This window comes from Columba livia, chromosome 1 (genome assembly GCF_036013475.1).
Source record: "Columba livia isolate bColLiv1 breed racing homer chromosome 1, bColLiv1.pat.W.v2, whole genome shotgun sequence".
NCBI classification, from domain to species: Eukaryota; Metazoa; Chordata; class Aves; order Columbiformes; family Columbidae; genus Columba; species Columba livia.
The window spans coordinates 143,332,719-143,354,438 of NC_088602.1; the positions used below are offsets into that span (position 1 = coordinate 143,332,719).

Here is a 21,720-nt window from a genome sequence, read left to right on the forward strand (position 1 = left end):
ACTGTTTACTAACTGTACTTTTGACTTTACACATCAGGATAAAACCTTTTAAAATTAACAAGGCTTTGACGTACCCCAACTGTATACAGATTTACTCTGGAGAAACATAACAATCAACAAAACTTGCTATACCCACACCTCTGCAGACATCACAGCCTGACATGCAACTGCACACACAGCACTGTGTCAGTGACAGAAACATACTTGCACAAATTTCTCTCCTGCACAGAAGCCAAACCTCTTTTTGGTATGTTTTTCTGACACATATCTGGAGACCCTTAGCACACGCATGGCTGATACACATCCTGACACAGAGACACACGCCCTTGTAATCCACGCAGAATCTGCCAGCAGAGATTAGTCAGTGATTACCAGCTGGCTCAGAGTCAATCCGGCACAGATTTCATATGGTTACATGCGCTCAAACATTCCATACACATTCCAGTTCATTCCATTCCCTTTGCTTACTCCGAACCATCAGCCTGTAATGAATGGGAAAACCCAAGAATTGTGAACACACTTACCCCAGAGGTGCAGCCGGCTTCTAGCCTCCCTTTGTTCAGGGTTGTCCTCAGCTGTATGCTCCTTTCACTCTGGGCGGACGTGGCAAGCAGCAAAACAAGAAGCTGAGAGAGCATGTGTCATTAAGCAGACACTGTGCTCAGCTTTCTTCTCCGCAACTGAAGGTGAGTATGTCACCTGCTGGATCTCACACAGATGCGGTGGATCTTCACGCCTCTGAAGAATGTAGCACAATTCAGAGTTTCCCACTATAAAACCACTGTGAGCTGCAGGCACTGTGGTGTTGTCTTGTAACTTTGCCAGGGTGGAGGTTACATCACATACTCCTCCCCCTCCCTCTCTTGCCTCTCCCCACATGATTTATCAGATTAGGGGACTGAGAAGAGGAGGAAAACAAATGTGGAAGAGAACTGGGATTCCACAGGAGTGAACACTGACTTTTAGTGTCATGCTTGGGAGTCTGGCCAAGTAGGAATCAGGCCAACGTTTCTTCTGCAGGTTTCTTCAGGACACATCATGACAGCTTTTCAAACAGTAAAAGATGAGGAAACATCCCAGGACAAGACCCTGGAAAAAAGTCTGTTTGGAGCACTCCTTCAGTCCATCATAAGGAGCTGTCAACGAGCCTTTTGTGTGCTCAAAATAAGTCCAAATCACAAAAAGAGGGAGCACAGAACAGTGGGACCACCTACCCACTCACTCAGGGAAGGCAGAGCAAACTCAGCTGGAGTCACCCCCTCATGTCCAGACTCAATCCCTGGAGGAGTCACATTTACTATTTGTAAACATGCATGGAAAAATGTTGAGGGATTTGAAAGTGATACCAAGTTTCCCCCTCTGTCATCTCCAGCAACCACAGAATGGAAAAACACAGAGAGCCTTAGTTGTCAGTGGCTCAAGTCAGTAATTGCAGTATATGTGATGCAGTCCTGTGTGGAGGTACCAATGCAGAGCCACCAAGAAGTAACACAAAACCTGGTGATGGGGTTCTGCTTGGTCACCTGGGGTGTAGATATGCCCTCTTACTTTCCCAGTGGGTACAGTTTATTAGAAGAACTCTGAAAAAAGAGGGTAGCATCATATCTTGTACTACTGTGTTGTGTTTGTCACCAGATACGTGACAAGCAAAACACCAAAGATTAGCTTTTCAAAGCAGGATAATTAGACATACCATGTGATGGTAGTTTCTTGTTGATGCTGCTGGACAGTTACTGTGTTTCCATGACTGGTGGAAACTATGAAGGAAAGTAAACAGATACTTTTGGAAAAGGTTATGTAGGGTCTAGGCTTCGCATTTTGAAGGTCAGGAGGTCAGAAGAACAACTCAGTTTAGGAGAAGGTTTGACTGATCTTTGATGTCATATTCATTAGCGGGTTTGTTTTTTTGTTGTTTTTGCTTGGTTGTTTTTTGTTGTTTGTTTGGTTTTGGTTTTTGTTTGTTTGTGGGGTTTTTTGATTTTTTTTTTTGTTTTGTTTTTGGTCTTGTTTTAAATCCACTTTGTTTTTAACTCAGGTTCAGAGAGACAATAATTGTTAACTTTACATACCATTTTTTTTGCAGAGCTTCCTATAAAGGCCCTTTATAAGAAGTCTGTAATTGCTCACTAACTAACAGGTTTTGTTTCTAAAGTTTTGGTGTCCAAGTCCTTAAAAAGGTTCAGTGATTTATCAGTGTGAATCAATGGCAGTAATAAATCAGACCAGCCGTTTCTACCTGTGTTTTATGTGTAGATGGGACTGTATTTTATTAGTCCTCTCTGGCAACTTTAAGTAATTTTTGCTGAGCTATTTGTGTTGACGTGTGAGATTCAGAATTACAGACACATACTTTCCCATCAAAATTTTTTTCCCTGGTGAAAAAAATGCAGATGAAGTCAATTTTCACAAAAACATTTCATTTGGGCCAAAGTATTTTATTGTTCATGTAAACTGAAATAAAAAAAAAATACCATGAAGCATGTTCCATTTTTTAAAACCTGCCCTGTTCCTGAAGTATTCCCAGTGGTACTGTTGCAGATGTTCACTAGCACAGCTGGCAGATGGAGGCATGACATCAGTAACATGGTACTTTTACACTCCAAGAATGAGTGTCCTTTGATGGATGTCAGTACAGCTGTGAGGGCAACTCTGTGGGGACTCCACACAAGAGCCCTTGGGGCTTTCAGATTAATCAAAAACTCAGCAGAAAAAAAAAAAATTGCACCTTCACTGATTAGGGAAGCTCTGAATGCCAAAGGGAACTGGATTTTTCATTCAGTGACTTGTCAAGAAAAGAGGGTTTTGCAGCAACATAGATTACAGCCATAGTAGTAAGCAACTCAGTTATGTACAATATGTGACAAATCAGACAGGTCAGTGAGAGATTTAAAAGATTGTATGTTCCAGCTTTTTAAAAACCTGAATATCTCCTGCTTATAACATGGGTGTTTGCCACAAAATCATTGTCAATAACAAATATCAACAGTAAAATGATTCTGAGAGCTTCTAGATAATGCAGATCTTGTTATTTAGTCCTCTGATTGCTGTTCCACCCAAATGAAACTATTAAAAGCACAAATTAACAAAACAGACCTGTTTCAATACTTGGGAAAGACAAGGAGTAGTGGGCCAGATTCATCTGGATATCCAGGCTGTGTCATGCTGATGCTCTCAACATGCAACAAAGGCTTATTAGATTTGACAGGCCTGTGTGCTTTGTTTTTTCTATCTACACATCATATGAAGGAGATGTACTGTGGTTCACATCTGAAGTCCAAAACCTAATAGGTTCTAACCTCAGCTCTTGTAGCAATGCTCTTTGTAGCTGCGAGCAATGTAATTAACTCTCTGAGACCAAAAATACTTAGCCATCCAAAAAGTTTATTTTACTATAGATGAAATTGCTTGAAAAATGGCAACTGCTTCCTGCTGTTAATCAAGCTGTTACATCAAATTTAAGACCTATTTTTTACTTTTCCAATCTTTAAGACATTAGTATGTTATTATCTCAGTTACTCACTGAATCCAGGCCAAGCCCTCTAGGGCAGGTAATTCTCAGATTTGATTTCCCATTGAAGTTCACTTTCACAGTGAGCCATGCTCATACCACACCAGTACGCAAAACCAAACCTGCCTGAAAAAAAATGACTAAGTTTTCCAATCAAGCAAGCTGACTTTCTTCATCAGCTTCTAAACTGCAGGGATGCACGGGGTGATAGTGAAAGCAGTGAAAGACGAGATCTCTTCTTCAGTGGAACACATGCTTAAGTGATATCGCCAGCCTGCTAAAATTAATAAAACACTGAATAATAGCAGCAGGAATATCAGGCTGGATTATAGACTATCAAACCAGTTAAGGCACCACAACCTTAACTAGCAGTATACATTTTAAGATCTGAGGTGGCCAGATACCTTCTAAAACTTGCGTATACCTGGCCCTTGGAAAACCTGAATGACATCAAATCCACTTCATGTGCAGTTTAACTGAACCAAACCTCTCAAGTGTTTTGTGCATGCAGATATTCATATGTAGGGTTTGTTATGCAGGTATTTCAAATTACTTGTAACTTACGTATGAAACTCATGCCACCTGACCAGGGATGAAGTCCAAAAGAAGATGCACACCACCAGTTGGCAGTATATATCTCAGGTGGCCCTTTCCTGATCAGCTTCATCTGGCATGGAGGTTGCTGAAGGCATAGAAAGGCTTCAATAAGATGTAAATGTCATAGCTGCAAATGCCACAGCCCAGGAAGAAAGGCAAAAACCCCCGAATCTCTCATGCAGCTCATATCAACATCTGCACTTTTGCTGCACAAAGTCTACAGCCACTTATTGGATAACGTAAGTCTTAGGGTGAGTGTACCTAAGTTATGAGAAGTCCAAGGACAGGATCATACTGTTAGCACTACCAGCAGATGAAGCACTACTTTGCTCCTTGGCAAGACTGGCCCCCAAAGAAAACTCTGGACTTCTGGAATGGCATCTTCATGAGCATATTTGTTGAGGGAGGTCTATATAATCTCCCCTGCTCTCTACTCTTTAACAATCACATCAGATTTCAATTGTTAACAACAGAAATAAATAGCAGCTGTTTTTATGAGTACTCTCTCAACGGGTAACGTAATAATAGATGTTTTTACAGCAATAGAATTTCCTGCAGAATAATAATTGAATGACTCAGTTTGTTTTGCTAATATGAGATTACTAGCTCATATATTTTTTCTGGAGCAAATCAGTGATTTCAGGTGACAATCAACCATAATTAAAACACTCTGGTAACCTAACCAAACTTTTCAGTATGTTTGGGTCTAGTCCACAAAACTCTTGTGCATGAAAAAAATCCAAACATTTCTTTTTAGAGCAAACAGAAGCCCTTAAGATGCACAGTGAAGCAACTGAAGGAAGAAGCTCCTTTTGCCTCTCACACCATGCAAACAATTGCACAGATATTGGAAGGTTTAACACAGATCACAGGAAGAAAGGTTTTGTTAGAAGTACTGAGTAGCCTGTCACTATGCATAGGACTGGAAGTTTACAGCAGCTCTTGTGCACATTATGGCCTTAAAAAACCAGGATTTTAATTTTGCCAGCATAGATTTTTCAGTTCAATTATTCTGCATACAATATATGAAGCATACAATATATGAAGCATACTCTGTGATCTCAGAAAAGTCATTCAGCCACTCTGTGCCTCAATTTCCAAATCTATAAAACAGAAGGAACACTTGCCTATCTATCTCACAGGAGCGTGGTGAAGGTGACCTGCAGTTAGTGTACAGCCATATGAATCAAGTTGTGCCCATTTGGGTGCAAAACCAGGGCTCTACCTCTGGCTCTGAGGCTAGAATCTTTGTGATCTTGGGTAAGTGATTTCAGGTAGGAATCACCTTACAAGACACTTCAATTTAGGTGTCTAAATACAAGTGTATACATCTGATTTAGCTCCTGTTATACTTAGGGCAACTCTAAGGACTGATTCAGCTGCCCACACATAGGAACCTATGACATTCAGGGTACCTTAAGGTATCTCACCTCCAGTAGGTATCTCAGTAAGGTATCTCAGGCTCCAGTAGGCAAAAGACTCCTGCAGGTTCTGTGCCGAATCTGTGAGCTCCACATGGATATCAGAGCGATCGTAACGCATCTCCAGTGGCACTAGATACCTATGTAGTGGCATCTGAATTGAGTCTTCTTTGCTTCTACACCCATCTTTTGTCAGTCTGGACTACTTACTTGACCAGTTCTTTGAGGTAAGAATCTTCTCTCATTATGTGCTTTTTTGACCAAGCATCAGTCTTCGTTGTAGGAGTCTGAAACAGCCCTGTCTCCAAAAGCACATTGCCAAACAACTGCTAGGTCTAGAGAACTCAGAAACCTTTGACTTTCAACTCAAAATCTACTAACCATTCATCATGTCTTGAATCAGTATTGTTTCAAAATTGGACTATGATTGGTAAGAAATTAATTAATGCTGATCCCAAACACCATTCAAAAACCTCCCAGAAATGAGCTGAAAAATATGTCTTGACCAATCAGGTAATAACAGCCTCCTATTAAAAGAAACTAACAAAACCAACTAACCAAGCAAACAAAAAGAGCACTTGCAGCATTTAGGGGTAGTGATAACAAAGGTGGAACTGATGAGCTTTCATTTGGACATTAGGTTGGGGATTATCTCATCTAGTTTTACATGCCCAGTTTCAAACTGATGAATTCAGGACCTAGAAATAGTTACACAGAGAAATAGGATTTTCTAGTAACCTACTTATCTGCTGTAACTTTGATGTCAGTCTTAGAAAGGAGTTGCCCTCTGGACTTGCCCCTCACTTTTCATTTGTTATAGGAGTCACTGACAATGAACTCTGAATCAGGGCAGTAAAACTGGAAGGAAGAATCCCAACCCAGTGGATGCCAGGAGTATTGTTCTAGTCCTAGAGCTCTACAGAGCACACAGAATGAGCTAGCTTGTTCAAAGCCTCTGATATAAATAACATATGGGTCTCCAAAAGCAGACCTCCTAGTATTTACAATATACCTGAGCCATGGGTAGAACATATGTTTAATTGGTGCTGCAACTAGTGCAGTATCCACATAAGACTACAGTGCTGTGGCTGTCTGCTTTGGAATGATGACCCCTGTCTATTGTTTTTTTAATCCAAAATTAAGGTAATACAAAACCTTTATAAACCTCTCTCTTTGTAATACTTGAATGTTTGAGTTCTTTTGAGAATTTTCCTCTTCCATTTCATTCCCACACAAAACAATCAATGGCACTGAACTGAGAAATTAATTCTGACCAGCTGTTCCTATTGAAGGATAAGTACATAATAGTACTTACCACTGAGCATCCACTGCCATTGGAGAAGGGATTTTTTTTCCTGCCTGTACCCTACCTTCGGATATTTCTCCACTATGCACACATAGCTGATCAAACGTGCCAGTCACACTAGATGCTATTTCAGAGGCTGGAGAGAGATACAAATGGTACACAGATTTTGTGCAAGCCACCTACAAATAACTGGGGTTCCCATTATAGGAAAGAGGATGCTGTTGTAATTGAAATGCTGGCATTAGAAGCAAATAATGGGCATTCTGAATTACCACATCAACATCTGTCAGCCTCATAAGGATTCTGAAAGTCTAAGACATCTCTCCCTTTTCTTGTTCGCCTGGCAGATACCCATATCATCTTCCCAATGCAAAGATGTCTATACCAAATTGTCTTACCTAAATCTCTCTGTGATGCCAACGTATTTTCTTCCCCTTCTGTTTCAGCCCTACACCTGGAGAAACCTCCCCACAGAAATGGGTGTGGCTATTGTCTCACTCTTTTTCATCTTCAAATCTTTCACTCTAATTATGCCTGCAAATCGCTGGCATGTGGTGGTCAACAGGCAACTGCCAAACCAGGATGTCTCCCTAGCCCTTACCACTTCATTTTCCCATGTTGCTTACTCCTACCTTTATCCTGTCCATGTCTGCTAAACACTTGATTGTGTCTAACATGCAGATTGCAAGATCTGCAGGGTACAATTCCCCATGCAGTGACTATCAAAGTAATTATAGTAGCAATAAAAATTGAGGGTGCAAAATCCTCCTTCCTCCTTTAATGATCTATCTGCTCCCAGTGATCTGGAAGCCAAGTAGAACAGATATTTCTAGGAGCCAGAAAGAGAACAATTCAACTTTCCAACTTCTAATGGTGGATTGTGTAGACAATAGGTAGTACACAATGTTCTGATCTCTGTTCTTCTGATGCAATTAATGTTTGGAAAACAGCAGATACCTTCCTGAAATTGCCTTACATTTGCAATAGAAAAAAGATTCAGTTTTGTTATAGCATGTCCTTAATCTCTATCTGTGCATAGCCTATGTCAAATAGAAGACTTTGCTTTGAGTTAACATAACTCATAACAAAAGGAACAGTGATGTGAAATCTTTACTGAAGCAACACACCTTCCTTCAAACTGAAAGGGTAGCAACTTCCTGACTGGGAAGGACTTCATCTGGATTTCATGCACTGCCCTCACAGCAATGAAAACAACGTGGAAGATCACTGGGGAAAAAAAAATAAATATGCTATTCCCCCTCATTTTATAGCAGAAAAAGGATGCAGTTGTGACTCTAGACCTGACAGGTTCCTTAGGCTAATGGTGAATCAGTCAGTAACTAGCAAGGTCACATGCAGTCAAACGGCTGCAGAGCTGCACTGTGAAACTGAGTGACGTGAATCCTTTGTAACTCCCTGAGGTGTTATGAAGCTTAATTACTGTTTACATATGCTTGGAGATCTTCAGATAAAAGACAATATGTTCATGGGAAGCATCATTAATAGCACTGTTGCTGTTGGCTAGTACAGTCCTCATAAAGGTGACAACAAATTAGCCAGAGGAACACACAGGAATACTCTCTGCTCCTGCTGCAGTACACGCAATGGGAAACCTACTCGTTTCCTTTCCCCTGCAATAGCACTATGTACTAGGGAAAGTTAACCTAGCCTATAGCCAGAGGTCTTGTCATATTTGCAGGCTATAGGCCAAATCCTGAGTGATGATGTGGACTAGCAATCCTACTTTGGTAGCTCAGTACACTTCAAGCTGAAATATACTTCAGCCTTCCTTCCTGTCTTAACTACTGTAAGAAGTTTGCAACTGATCCATTTGGGACAGTACACATTCCTGGGCTTGCGGTTTTGTTCTTGTTGCCCTCCAGTGTGTTGGAACACAATTTTCTATACACCAGTATAAGAAGCACTCTTAATAACAGCATATACTCCTAACTGGAAGTCAACACACTACCCTTCTGTGAAGAAAATGCTTATCTCTGCCAAAGGAGAGACAATGCAGTACAAAGCAGACACTGACATTGGAATGAAAGACTGTTTCTGAGTATGCAGATCACATACCTTTGTCTCATCTGTTTGTTAAAAAATGGATGGTGTACAACTTGTTCCCTCCATGTCTAACACATCAAAGAAGCCTTTCAAATGACTTTCTGTCATGAGGAGATTTAGACAATTAAAACATGATATAATGACTGTAGAGCTAGCAATGGCCAAACTAATGATATAAAGAATCATAGGATGTCCTGAGTTGGAAGAGACCCATAAGGATCATCGAGTCCAACTCCTGTCCCTGCACATGACAACCCCACAGTTCACACCGTGTGTCTGAGGCTGTTGTCCAGTCTCCTCTTGAACACTGTCAGGCTTGGGGCCATGACTGACTCCCTGGAGAGCCTGTTCCAGTGCTCCAGCACTCTCTGGGTGAAGAACCTTTTCCTAATGTCCAAGCTAAACCTCCCCTGGCACATCTTCCTGACATTCCCTCGGGTTCTGTCATTGGTCACCAAAGAAAAGAGATCAGCGTCTGCCCCTCCTCCTCCCCTTGTGAGGAAGTTATAGCCACCCTGAGGTCTCCCCTCAGTCTCCTCCAGGCTGAACAAACCAAGTGACTTTAGCTGATCCTTACATGGCTTCCTCTCCAAACCCTTCACCAACTTTGTAGCAGCTAAAAAAAAGAGACCTGTTTTTGCAAAAAAGTGTTCACATCATTTATGGGCTTCCTTAAGACTAAAGAGATTGTGCACTCAGATTCTAAAACTATGCTGATGGTTGATAGTTCCACCTCTGTACTAAGTAGGTAAAGCAGAAGCACAGATTTAAAGGTTTCCTGCTGCTCCCTGCAAAATTGTATGCTAGGTATGCATTTAGGGCTCTCATAAGTGAAAGCATGTTGCCAGCATAATTAGTCATCAGGCTCGTTTGTGCAGTGCCATAATTGCCCTCCACATAATTCATCAGTAGGCCCCTCCCACCCCACTTACAAATAGATTCACTTCAGGATTTCACAGCCTCTCCTGCCCCGCCTTGTTCCCCAGGAGTAACAGCTTAACCAAACAACAGCTGCCACAGTAAAAGGTGATGAAGTCATGTGACATCAGGGTACTTGCAGTCATATTCTAGGAGGCTGGTGATACAGCAAGAGAATTTACTCAGCAGTGAAGGGCAGACAAGAAGGTTTCCACCCCTGTGAGAGGCACTGATTAGTCATAAGGGTGATAGACCAATTGTAGTCTTAAATTAACAGAATAGCCTGCCCCTCAGCAGTATCAGGGAATCAATTCTGTTCAGTTCCTTTTGTGTCAGTTAGATGGATTATCAGAGAGATCATGTAGATCTCAGGCAAACATTAATCCCCTGTGAGCTACCTGGAAGTCAGCCATAGATGCCAGGGCTCGGTTGTGGACCGGGGACTAATGCCAGTTATTTTATTATCTTTTTTTTTTTTTTTTCCATGTAGCCCGGAGCATTTATTCATGTCTCAGACATCACAGTCTCTTTTGCTGTACTTGGGAACATTAAGCAGCTGCATCTGCTGCAAAAACAATGTTTAAAAAGTTGGTGTGCGCCATCTTAGCAATAATGGCAGGATACCCTGCAACTGGGCTATTGGGCAAAACAAAGTAATTTTTTTAGCATAACCAAGTACTACTGAATAGTATGGTGGGGCTTTTCCCTTCTCCCACAGAATTTCCTGAACTGGCTATGATTTCATCTCACTGGAAAGAAGCTGAAGACATTAAACTTGTCTTTAAATATAGCTATGAACAGGTGTGTGAATATAGGTAACGTGAAGAGAGATTGTTTCCAAGCTTGTGGCTGCAGATTGCTAGAATTTAACTGTGGGTCATGTGTGGGAATGTTTGATAAATGTTGTTGCTATTTGTACCAAAATGGTACAAATCACATGTCACATAGACAGGATAGGGGAGCGTAACAGGGAAAGCCAAAAGAAAGCAATAAATGAGTGTCTGAAAGGATGAGCAGGTTCTTTTTTACTCTACCAGACAAACTTCAAGAACATAGATTCTTCCTCCCCTGCCTGATAAGGAGAGATAAAGAGAATCTAAAGCAATTTAAGCACAAGAGAATGCATCTTACAGTAACACATTAGCTTCCAAATATGACGTTCTGACTTAAATGCCTACCTCAACAGAATTTTACCTTCTTCTGCCATCACTTCTTTCATGGCCTGTGGTCATACAGAGATTTTGATGTAGATTCTGCTTATACATCCCCTTAGTCACTTGCCTTCCAGAAAGACCCTTTCCAGTCTGCGTAAGTTTTACTCCCCAGTTCTTTATTACCCAAATATAAGCATTCTAGTTGTTCCTTTCTGACGCCTCTCAAATTTGCCTAATTCTTCACTAAAATGCAATGACCGACGACGAATCCCATCATCCAATAAAGAACACTTAAGTGGAAAAAAGGGTGGAATAACTTATCTAACTTCAATCACTTCTGACACTCCTCACTTTTTTTACATATAGCACTCCTATCAGCAATGTTTAATAAACCATTAACTCCCTTAAAAATATAGTAAAATGCTAAGATTGAAGCATTCCTGGTTATACCATGTCAGTCCAGTCCACTACAGCCCACAGCTCTCAGTTATTCCTGTGTGAGCCAGCTGTGTTTATCTTCACTTTCTCACTGATATCACTCCTATAAAATGGGACTAAATTTCTTACAGGCAACCTGTGAGCCTTACCAGCTCACTGACGTTTATGTAGTATTTTGAGATTCTTCCATTTAGAGAGACTGTATAGCAACCACTGGCCTTGTTACTATCAGTGTTTAATATATGCAGGTATTCCTATCTCTGTTCTGCCAAGCAGACATAATTTTGCCCCACACTTTCAATCCTGTTTGAGCTTCATTATCACTTTCTGCTTAATACTATCCGAAACACAGGGATCATTACCTTTACATTCTCCAAATAATCACTCTTTCTGTTCTTCACCTGCAGTTCTCTGATCATTTGAACATAAGCTTGAGAAGAAAGAAAGTAGTAGAAATAGTACAGAAGTCTAGTCTTGGGAGGTATCAGTTCACATCATGTTTATCTCAGAAATGAAGCTATGTTTGAGAGTATTATCCTTATTAAGAGTGAAAATTTATGATTCACAAAAAACGCCCAAAACAAACCAACAAACAACCCTCTGGGTGCTGATTAATCACTGTCTTGTACTTTGTGCAGGACAAATAAATTTGTGCTGGGCACATGAAGTGTTAAATGCTACCAGATGAGGCTAGCAGGATGATGTGCTCCTTCACAAGGACTGAAAGGGAGATGCTGCTGGACAACTTACACCTGTAAATTTGTCAGGGAGTTGATACCAACCAGGCAATGGCCAGACTTTGAGATGTACTGGCAGGGTTCTGTGCACACACAGACCTGGCAGAAAAAGCAGTGGTAAGGCTTGAGCCTCAGTATATACAGTGTGGCGTGGATGTAACCTGCCAGATTCACAGGGAGGGCTTGCATTCTGCCTCTTCTGGCCACTGCAAATAGCCCTTGAAATTAATCAAGAGTAGAGCTATACACTATGTACTTTTCTCCTTTTTAACCTGGTTTACTTTATCATTGTGGTTTTCAGATTAACAGAAAATTGTCACTGACATTTCTGACCTCTGTAGAATTTCCATTTCCCTCAAGTGAGCAAACTAGCAGGCCAAATCTATAAACAGAAAGCATTATGCAATTTATTAAGATTGGAATACCTAGCATCAGGAATTGTTGCAGAGATAGATCCTAATATACATATTTTTTATTTCTACCACTAGAGGCCTGTAATGTGCTGTGTATTTGGCAAAAGCCATATTATCTGTCAGTGTTACAACAGTACTGTGAGTACAAATCTGCACAATATTTTTAAAGAAGTTTCTACATATTTAATTTCAACTTCTGAAGGTAGCTTTCTGACAATGACAGAACAGTTCAAACAAGCAACTATTCAGTGGTTTAATATGATCATAAGAGGGGACCCTTAATAATCAAATCAGATACTGTTTATGCATGTGAACACTTTCCTCAGACCTCTTTAAAACTCACTGACTGATCCCTTGTGGAATATTGTTTAGATTGGGATCTACTGAACAGATACCGAGACAGCTAGTTTCAATTTATGAATAGTTAGAAATTTAGGAATATTCACATCTGGTATGTTTGTGCATTTGATTTGAAGATACGGCATACCTGACATCTTCCATGTTGTTGGTAGTCTGAAAAAATAAAGTATCTTGCCTGTGCATGAAGGCTATACTTAATGCTATTAGAGAAATATCTTTTTCTTCTAAAATAGTCATAAGAGATGAATATTTCCTAAACAATAGTGCTGTTTACAATGTTTGGGTGTTTTGTTTTGGTTTTGGTTTTGTTTTACATGTTGATATGGCATTTTGATCATTCTGCTTTGCTCTGATAGTGCAAAATTCTCCTCGGGTATAAATAAAACTTGTATGTGGAGTTCAGAGGAACAACTGAGATCTCTGTAATTGAACCTCCATGGGTGAAAACTAACTGAGCATTTGGACTGGTGGTTTTCTACACCTGACATCCCCCAGGTTGTCACTCCAGGTCTAACAGTTACTCCCTTATGAGCTGGCCATAGGTACATGGGTAGAGCCACTGACATTTCACAATACTAATTTCAGGGCTCCTGCTTCATACTGAAGAGCACATTTCTTCACAAGTCACCACACAGCTTTCACTGGAAGTGTTTGCAGAGGAAGATGAGAGCTGGTAGCAGAAATCACTTCCTGAGATAAGATTCATCTCACCTAAGTTTACCCACCTCTAAGTTAGATGTCTTCAGCAAACCCTCAGCAAGTAGAGACATCCTAGTGTTATTAGGAGGTGAGTCACTGTGCCTATCTGTCAGATCTACCATAGGGTGGCATGAATCACCCCTTAGCAGTGCCTAGCTTTTTCTACTAGCACAAGGAAGAGCCTAAACAATTAACTCAGGCTTTATGCTGATGTATCAGATAGTTCAAATCAGGCTAAATGTCCATTTTGCTGCCTGCAGTCTTGTATATTGACAGCAGTACCAAAAATGCATGAGTCTGAAGCTCTCTGCTTAGGGGTCTGTGTGGTAATTTCTCTCTTTGAAACATAATGCAAAGCAAGCAAAGTCTAGTGTAAAGAAATTGAGTTTCTTTGGAGCCAGTGCTTCCTTCTCCTCTTCTGTGGGTGTAAATGACTACACAAAACATGGGAGAGTCAGATTTACCCACAACCCCTGGGCCAATGCTCTAACAGCCAAGTGAACATGAGTAAAAAGGCACGACTCAGAGATCCCCATAGCAGGTGCTGTGCTTCCCTGCTCTGCCCTGCCAATGTACATGGCACTGCCACCGTCCCTCTCTGAACAGAGAACGAATGTTCACCGCAGAGTCTGAGAGCAGAGAGGCAGTGATAAAGCAGAAGGAGGAGGGGGTCTGGGAGGTGGAAGCGCCTCCCTTGCCACCCAAGCCAAAGCCTGAAGGTGACTCATCCTCCCCTGCACCAGCTCTTGCACAGCTCCTGTAATAAGGAGCTTCATGCACAATTTTTCCCTTCCTTCCCTTCTCCCTTCCTTCCCTTAGAGGTGATCCAGAAAGACCTCCTTCTCTCTGTGAATGACTTCCCTCACATTCCCTCCTCCAAAAGTGGTCTTTTCTGCTTGGTCACTGCCGTATCCAAGCACTGTTATTATGCATTGCTCCAGGCACTGTACGAGCCTTTAGTTATTCACTGCAAAACTGCAGAGCAAACCTGACACGCTTGCTAGAATACGCACTCCAAGTTAGGTTCTCAGCAGATATAAACTGATGTGGCTCCAGAGAAAAGATGACCCCAGTGCTCACTTTGTGACTTGAGACAATAAATGCAAAATGCCCCTGTAAAGATTTTGAAAGCAGACTGGTTTTAAGTGGGTGCAGCTTTGCTGATTTTAAAACTGTGCTGCTTCTAATTCACACCAGCATGGGCATGTTCGATAACAGCTTCATTGTGTGCTTCAGTGCACAGCAAAACCCATCTTCCTACGCACAGAAAGGAGGTGTCTTCTAAAATTAAACGTCATTCTAGTTAGCATTGTAACATGCTGAATTTTCAAATTGAAATATGGAATATAAGCATATTGAAGAGCTGATAAACAAATCCTCAGGGCTGAAGCTTCAAATAGGAGAATACAGCAAAGCAGAATTTTGCTGCCTCTCCCCAGCTGTAGGTTTGGTGCAGTAACTCTAGGGAACAGGGACCAAGCCTCAGCATCACTGGCACCGTTCTGTATTTACTTTTTCTGACAACACAGAAGAGTCAGAGGACTTGGTGACCCTGGGAAGATAATCAGCTTCTAACTCCAGGAAATTCTCACCACAGGCAGCCAGTATTCCCTTTCTGGGGTTGCTAAAGAATACAAGCATCACTGGAGTCATCGGAGAGGCTAGCTTTCTCACTTTCTCAAGAGCACATCAGTAAGCTGATGCAAACATTGCAAAAAAGATGTGGAAGTACAGAACCATCCATTCTCAAATCCTAAAACAAGTCCTTTAGTCTAGTTGAGGCTGCCCTTTAGGCAAACAGCTTAGCTTTGCACACAAGAGACTAGCTCCCTCAGCTGCTCTGAACAGGTGTAGCTGGTCTGACGTCAGGGGAGACCAGCTGGGGCTCAGGTCAGACCTTTCTCCTGGGCCCATATGTTTCACAGGACACCAGTGCCATGTTGTTGCATTTTAAACAGTCACTCAACTCCTGTAATTAATAAAAAGCAAAACTAAACCTTCTGGCAATGGAGGCAGAACACCTCAGTGTGACTTAGTTGAGAATTGGTCCCCTCCCTACACAGCACTGAAAAAACATGAAGAGCCATCAGACAAAAGGCAGGTGATAAACAGTCCAGCAACCAGGGCCAGGGATGAAACCTGCCATCCCAAATTTGATTTTCATCACTAACTCTCCAGTATGCTTGTTTTAGCACTTCTGTAAAGCCCTTGCTTTCTCACAGGAGATGGATATTCACTCCAATATCCTTTAGACAAGTCAGCTCAAACCACCACTGAAAGATGCACAAGTATCACCCTCCCTGCTTCTGCCCACCTTCGTTGGGAGGGAAGGTGATCATGCTGTCTTGCTGGAGACTACTAGATTAAGCATTTGTACTCTGGAGACATTTCCTCATCCCCCAGTCTCTGTATAATAAACCAAGCCTTGAACATCAATTTTACGAATGGCTTCTAAATAACACAGATGACGAAAATACCTAGAATAGGCCAAAATTAGTTGCATTTTTGGGAATTCAAGCCCTTATTTTTTGCAATGGATTTTTGCCACCTCTGTAAAGTGTTTAAATTAGCAGTTGGATTAAACTGAGATCCTCAGGTAGTCATTATAGGGAGGCAGACACCTCTGGTGAGAACCCAGCTCAGATGAGTTCCGAGATGCCCTTTGCAGGTCCTTGTCTTTCCTCAGAGGCCACAGATGGGCAAGGAGTCATTAACCTATTTACAGTTCATAGTTATGCAGAATTAATTTAGATTGTAAACATGAAGGAATAAAGTGTCTGTTTCTAGAAGGGCTATCATAGCCATCTATATCTCAGCAGGTTTTCCTGTGGAGCCTGGACCTTCACTAAATAACAGGTTTGGATCAAAGCTGACTCATGCCTCACCAGTGCACAGTTAGCACTAGATTTATCTGTACCTGATTGTGCAGATATTTCCACAGGCTCCTGACCTGATACAGTGGGATATGTTTTGACTAAAACGTCCTTTTTGAAAAACAAAATGAACAAAAAAATAAACAACAAACCAGACTGAAATAGCAAAACATAAAGTGAAAGTTCAGCTTTAATAATTTTGTGTGAAAAATCCTCAGAAATTTTTAAAATTACTAGAACAACATTTGTCCAAGTGAAAAAGTGAAAATGTTGTTTCCCTAATTTTAGGATGACTGTGACCTTCAAATTTTATTTATAATTAACTTCATTTTAAAGTATTTAACACATTAGACAAGATCTGAATATAAATAAAATATTTCAGACTTTGCAAAATGCAATTATTCCAGCAGAGTCATGGACGTATTTCAGACTCATGAAACCCTAGCCAAAATATTCTGCTTAATCTATGTTGATTGTTATGAAGTCGCAGCAGGGGATATGCTGACGAGATAAAAGGAAAATAAAACAACAGTGAGAGTGGTGCAGTGCTGGAACAGATCCTCCAGACTTATGATGGAATCAGCATCCTTGGAGATTCTCAGACTTTGACTGGAGTGAAAAGCCACCTGTCATCAAGCAGGAAGGAAAGTTTGCAGATGAACAAGGGGTGTGCAACAGCTACCCATGTTCTGGAACATAAGTGTAGTCAGTGCTTAAAGGCTGCAAGCCAGGAATTACCAAATGTTTCTAACCCTAGATTAGCAAATTATTAAGGAAATAAAATAGCACAGACACTCAAGCAAACCCTGTCTTTTAAATGAAAAGAATTGACCACATCAAATTGCAGTTGTGTGAAGCATCAAGTCTTTCGGGAGCATCGTGTACCATTACCAGTGCTTAAAAAACATCTGTCAAATGCATGTTTTGTCATGACACTGATAATTTTAGTGTAAAGTATGATCGTTCACCTGCTTGACAAGAGAAAGTTGGTGGGACTCATAGGAAAAACAGACACATGTGTGCAAATACACTCACTCTTATTAAGTACATACATGAAGAGTGTTATTTAATAACAGAAGTTAATGCAGTAAAACATATGTACATGTGAAATAATGACAATTTTCTGCCCTCATTTAAATTTCTTAGCTTATGGATTTCTGGCACTTCCAAGCACTTGAAGGGGACATTCATGTGCTTTTAATAAGAGTCAGTCCTGTCTCTTGTTGCTATCTTAAATGCACAGGAAACATTTCCTCTGTGAATCCATATGGACCCTCTGTTGTAATTCTCTATGCATAGAAGATGACAATATTTCCTCTAAGAAATAATGAGCATCCTTATATGTCCTCACACTGCTATATCCTGTAGGATCCCCATGAGAATTTGTAGCAGCTTATTTATCATTTGTTAGTCTAACTCAAGGGGATTTTTAGTGTGAAAATAGTCCTTTGAACATGACAGTCTAGTGCACACCATGAGGGTTGCTCTGAGATGCAGGCCAAGATAAGCCTTCGGTGTTGCTGATATTTAGTTCAAGAACTTGGACTCAAAGACTGATAATTTTTTTAGTATTTCTTTAAATGATATCTATTAAAAACTGGAGAGGAAGGGGCTGTGAGAAATTTGCTCTTTTTAATAAAATCTTCTCTACGCCGCCATAGTACTCAAAGCAAGAGACTTACTAATGTTTACAACTCCAGAGTCAGCATTGTTAATTGAATTCATTGAGGCTGTGCTGATTTGCACCATCAGAGAATGTGACCCCAAAACATTGTGTTTAAATTCAATTACCCTCTCTGCTTTGTGTTTCTAAACAGCAGAATACTAATGAGAAACAAACTGCATGCCCCTCAACAGTCACAGAATATGGTGGCACAGACCAAGCTGTTTGGCTGTCTGTGCATGATCAGGAGCAGGAGACGAAGAGACAACATATACAGACTAAGTCTGTTTGCTGATGACAAACTGGAGGTAGATGGATGTCATAGAATCATTTCATTTGGAAGACACCCTCAGGATGATCGAGTCCAACCATAACCTAACCCTAGCACTAAACCATGTCTCTAAGAATCTCATCTAAACACTTTTTAAACACCTGAAGGGATGGTGACTCCGCCACTTCCCTGGGCAGCCTGTTCCAATGCCTGACAACCCTTTCCGTGAATAATTTTTTCCTAGTATCCAATCTAAACCTCCCCTGGCTCAACTTGAGGCTGTTTCCTTTTGTTCTACCACTTGTTATTTGGGAGAAGAGACCAACACTCTCCATGCTACAACCTCCTTTCAGGTAGTTGCAGACAGTGATAAGGTCTCCCCTCAGCCTCCTTTTCCCCAGGCTAAACAGCCCCAGTTCCCTCAGCTGCTGCTCATCAGACTTGTGCTCCAGGCCCCTCACCAGCTTTGTTGCCCTTCTCTGAACTCTCGCTAGTACCTCAATGTCTTTCTTATGAGGGGCCCAAAACTGAACACAGGATTCAAGGTGGGGCCTCACCAGCACAAAAGTACAGTGGCATGATCACTTATCTAGTCCTGCTGGCCACACTATTCATGATACAAGCCAGGATGCTGTTGGCCATTTTGGCCACCTGGGCACACTGCTGGCTCATATTTGGCTGGCACAACCTGCATATCTCCCCCAGTAGCATCACGCTAATCCCACCACCACTGCATCTTTTTACCAAGACACTTCCTCCTAATGGAACGCTTTAGGACACTGATATGGTATTTGTGCTGCAGTAGGACTCACAAGACAGTTCTGCTGTAGGAAGTAATGGTCCTCTTTTCTGTACATCTCTCTGGGACTCATCCCAGCAATTCAGTCTGTATGACAGTTTGCCCCTAGAGACTTAACAACCTATTGCCCTGCTTTAGACATCAACACATAACCTTCTGCCCACCCCACTTCCACGGGGTTTGCTGGCTGCCCATACATTCAACTGCTCTGCATAAAGCACAGTTAATTCCATGCATAGTGCCCTGTAATTCAGATGAATGCTGGTTCACCCTGGTACTGCTATTTGTTTTCACCTCAGAATTGCCTTCTTCCAAATTATTTCTATTGACTTGGTAATTTAACCCTGGTCTCCCTTCACATGATTATGTCAGTCCTAGAAACCTCAGTTGACTTTGTAACAGAACAGGTCCTCTTTTCTTGTTCAAGGGTGCTTTCTAGGGTGCTGTAAAATTCCTCACAAATTCTCCTGCACTGGAGGTATCACCTGGAGTATCACCAGATGTCACTCTGCTTGGATGCAGAATGCTGCAACACGCCATGCATTTTTCATGGTCACAAGCACAGAGAAGCAAGTTGCAATACCAATAAACTGCTTGCTCATTCCTCCTGCTGTCTGTTGTTCATAAGAAGGACAGAAGTCATAAGGTGCAGTTATAAGCAAAATATCGATGTCACGTTCCTATGTGATTCCTATCAAAACAGCATGGAAGAACTTTGTGGTCTTTGGGGCAGAACCTTAGAAGAACGGAAAGATCTATCTATATGTAGAAACTGAGACACAGGGTACCTTCCAGTTTTCAAGAGGAAACAGAATTTTAAGGTGTCAAAGGCATTTTATATGCAAGGGGTTTTCCACCCCCCAGTCCCTGGAATGAGCTCTGCTGAGAATGGCCAACTTGAAATGCTGCCTGAATCCTGCAGAAACAGAACAGGCCAAGCTGTCAGATGCTGAACCATTGGTAGTCATGCTCCCAGAATGGCCAACAGCTGCCACTTTGACAGGAATCCACCATTGTTTGGTGGTATTTACCTTCACAGGACAGACATTTTCTGCATCAGGGAAAGCAATTGAAGCTTTCAGAACTCTGTATGTATGTTTATTGCTTTTTTGTGTGTTCAAGAATTATTCATGTCACACCTTATACTCTGACTCAGCTTAATTAGCATTGAAAAGGTCATCTCACAGTAACTTAGGTAGATGAAGTACAAGATGTCTTAGACCATTACCCTTCCTTGCTATAGGAGGGAAAATCTAAGTACCTCTATGCTTGCACTTGACTAGGTTTTTGGTTCATGGAGATGCCCTTATATTGGCTGTCGTTGTTTAAGATATTGCTACCACTCATGCTGCAGTCAGAGGTTAGTTTCCCTGTGTCAGGGGAAACAGAAGTGAACATATGTTGGCTCTTTGGCTGTCATTGCATATATATGGTGTATTAGCTTAAAACATCAATCATACTTTGTTTAAGTGGTCAAAACAAAGGTGGCATGCAAAAGTGAGGCTTCTGTAAATTTTACAGCTTTACCTGTAGCCAGAAGAATAACATTCCAAAATAGTGCTTCTCTTTTTGTATGGCTATGCAATGTGTTTGAAAATGAGTAGAAATCACTGAATTAAATAGGAACACTGGCTCTCAAGCAGTGTGCTCTTGGACATATCAAATTTAGTAACGTGTATTTAATAGTATGCCATTAAGATGATGTTGAGTTGGCTTTAACCTCATAAATCACATATCTCATTGCATGACCTAAGTGGATTGTTCCAATTCTGTTTCAATATTATTTCATAGCCTAGGCAAAGATATCCCTATATAGAACAGACTACTTTTAATAGAGTTCAAGCCTATCTCCTACAAGTACAGCTTTGTCTACTATTTCTATGTCTCCTCTGGTACCTCTCAGATTCTGAAATGGCAAATGTGAGGTAACTATAATCAATTATTGTTTTTATTCTTGCTAGCAACAAAATTCATCATGGTTTTGCTGTCTATAGAGTGCCTGATCATCTTTCCCAGAACTAAGATTCTATGGAAGTGTTCAACCTCATTATTTAAGGATTCACTTCAGCATTAAATCCTAACTTTCAGTCAGTAAAACTCATTGTGGTTTGAGAAAAACTGAAAAAAATTACAGGAGATGAACTAGAGAGGGTGATCCACTGGTACTGGTATGGCAGGGGCCCCAGCCCCAGCCTAGTGCAGGGATCATAGTCAATAGATGCCTAGGAGGGCAAAGAGTACTTTGAATGGTAGCTATGTCCAACAGAATTATTCATTCTCTCAGCTCCAATGTTCCCCCATGTAGCATATGAGCGTGTTCACAGTTGTACTTCAGCCTTCCCAGGCAGCCCATCTCCATACTGAGAAACGGACAGATGATGAGGGAAGCAACAACCTGATGAAGAACGAGTGAAATGCCAATTGAGTGTCACTTGGCAAGTGCAGCACTCAAACAGTAAATCTAGTTTGCTGGCAAAGAGGATAACCGGTGCAAGCACA

The 21,720-nt window shown here is 41.2% G+C and overlaps 1 protein-coding gene across 4 annotated transcripts in view; it reads right to left on the reverse strand.

Moving 5' to 3' along the window:
- The window catches only part of LOC102095164 (very long chain fatty acid elongase 4), a 31,754-nt gene extending 17,410 nt beyond the window's left edge, over positions 1-14,344 (reverse strand). For 2 of the 4 annotated variants that reach the window (XR_010466944.1, XM_065034361.1), the window contains exon 1: positions 525-14,312. The gene's annotated coding sequence lies outside the window, so the exon portion shown is untranslated. Of the gene's footprint in view, positions 1-524 lie in introns of all 4 variants that reach the window. The other 2 variants (XM_065034371.1, XM_065034377.1) reach the window with 2 other exon arrangements.
- Between the last annotated feature and the right edge of the window lie 7,376 nt (positions 14,345-21,720).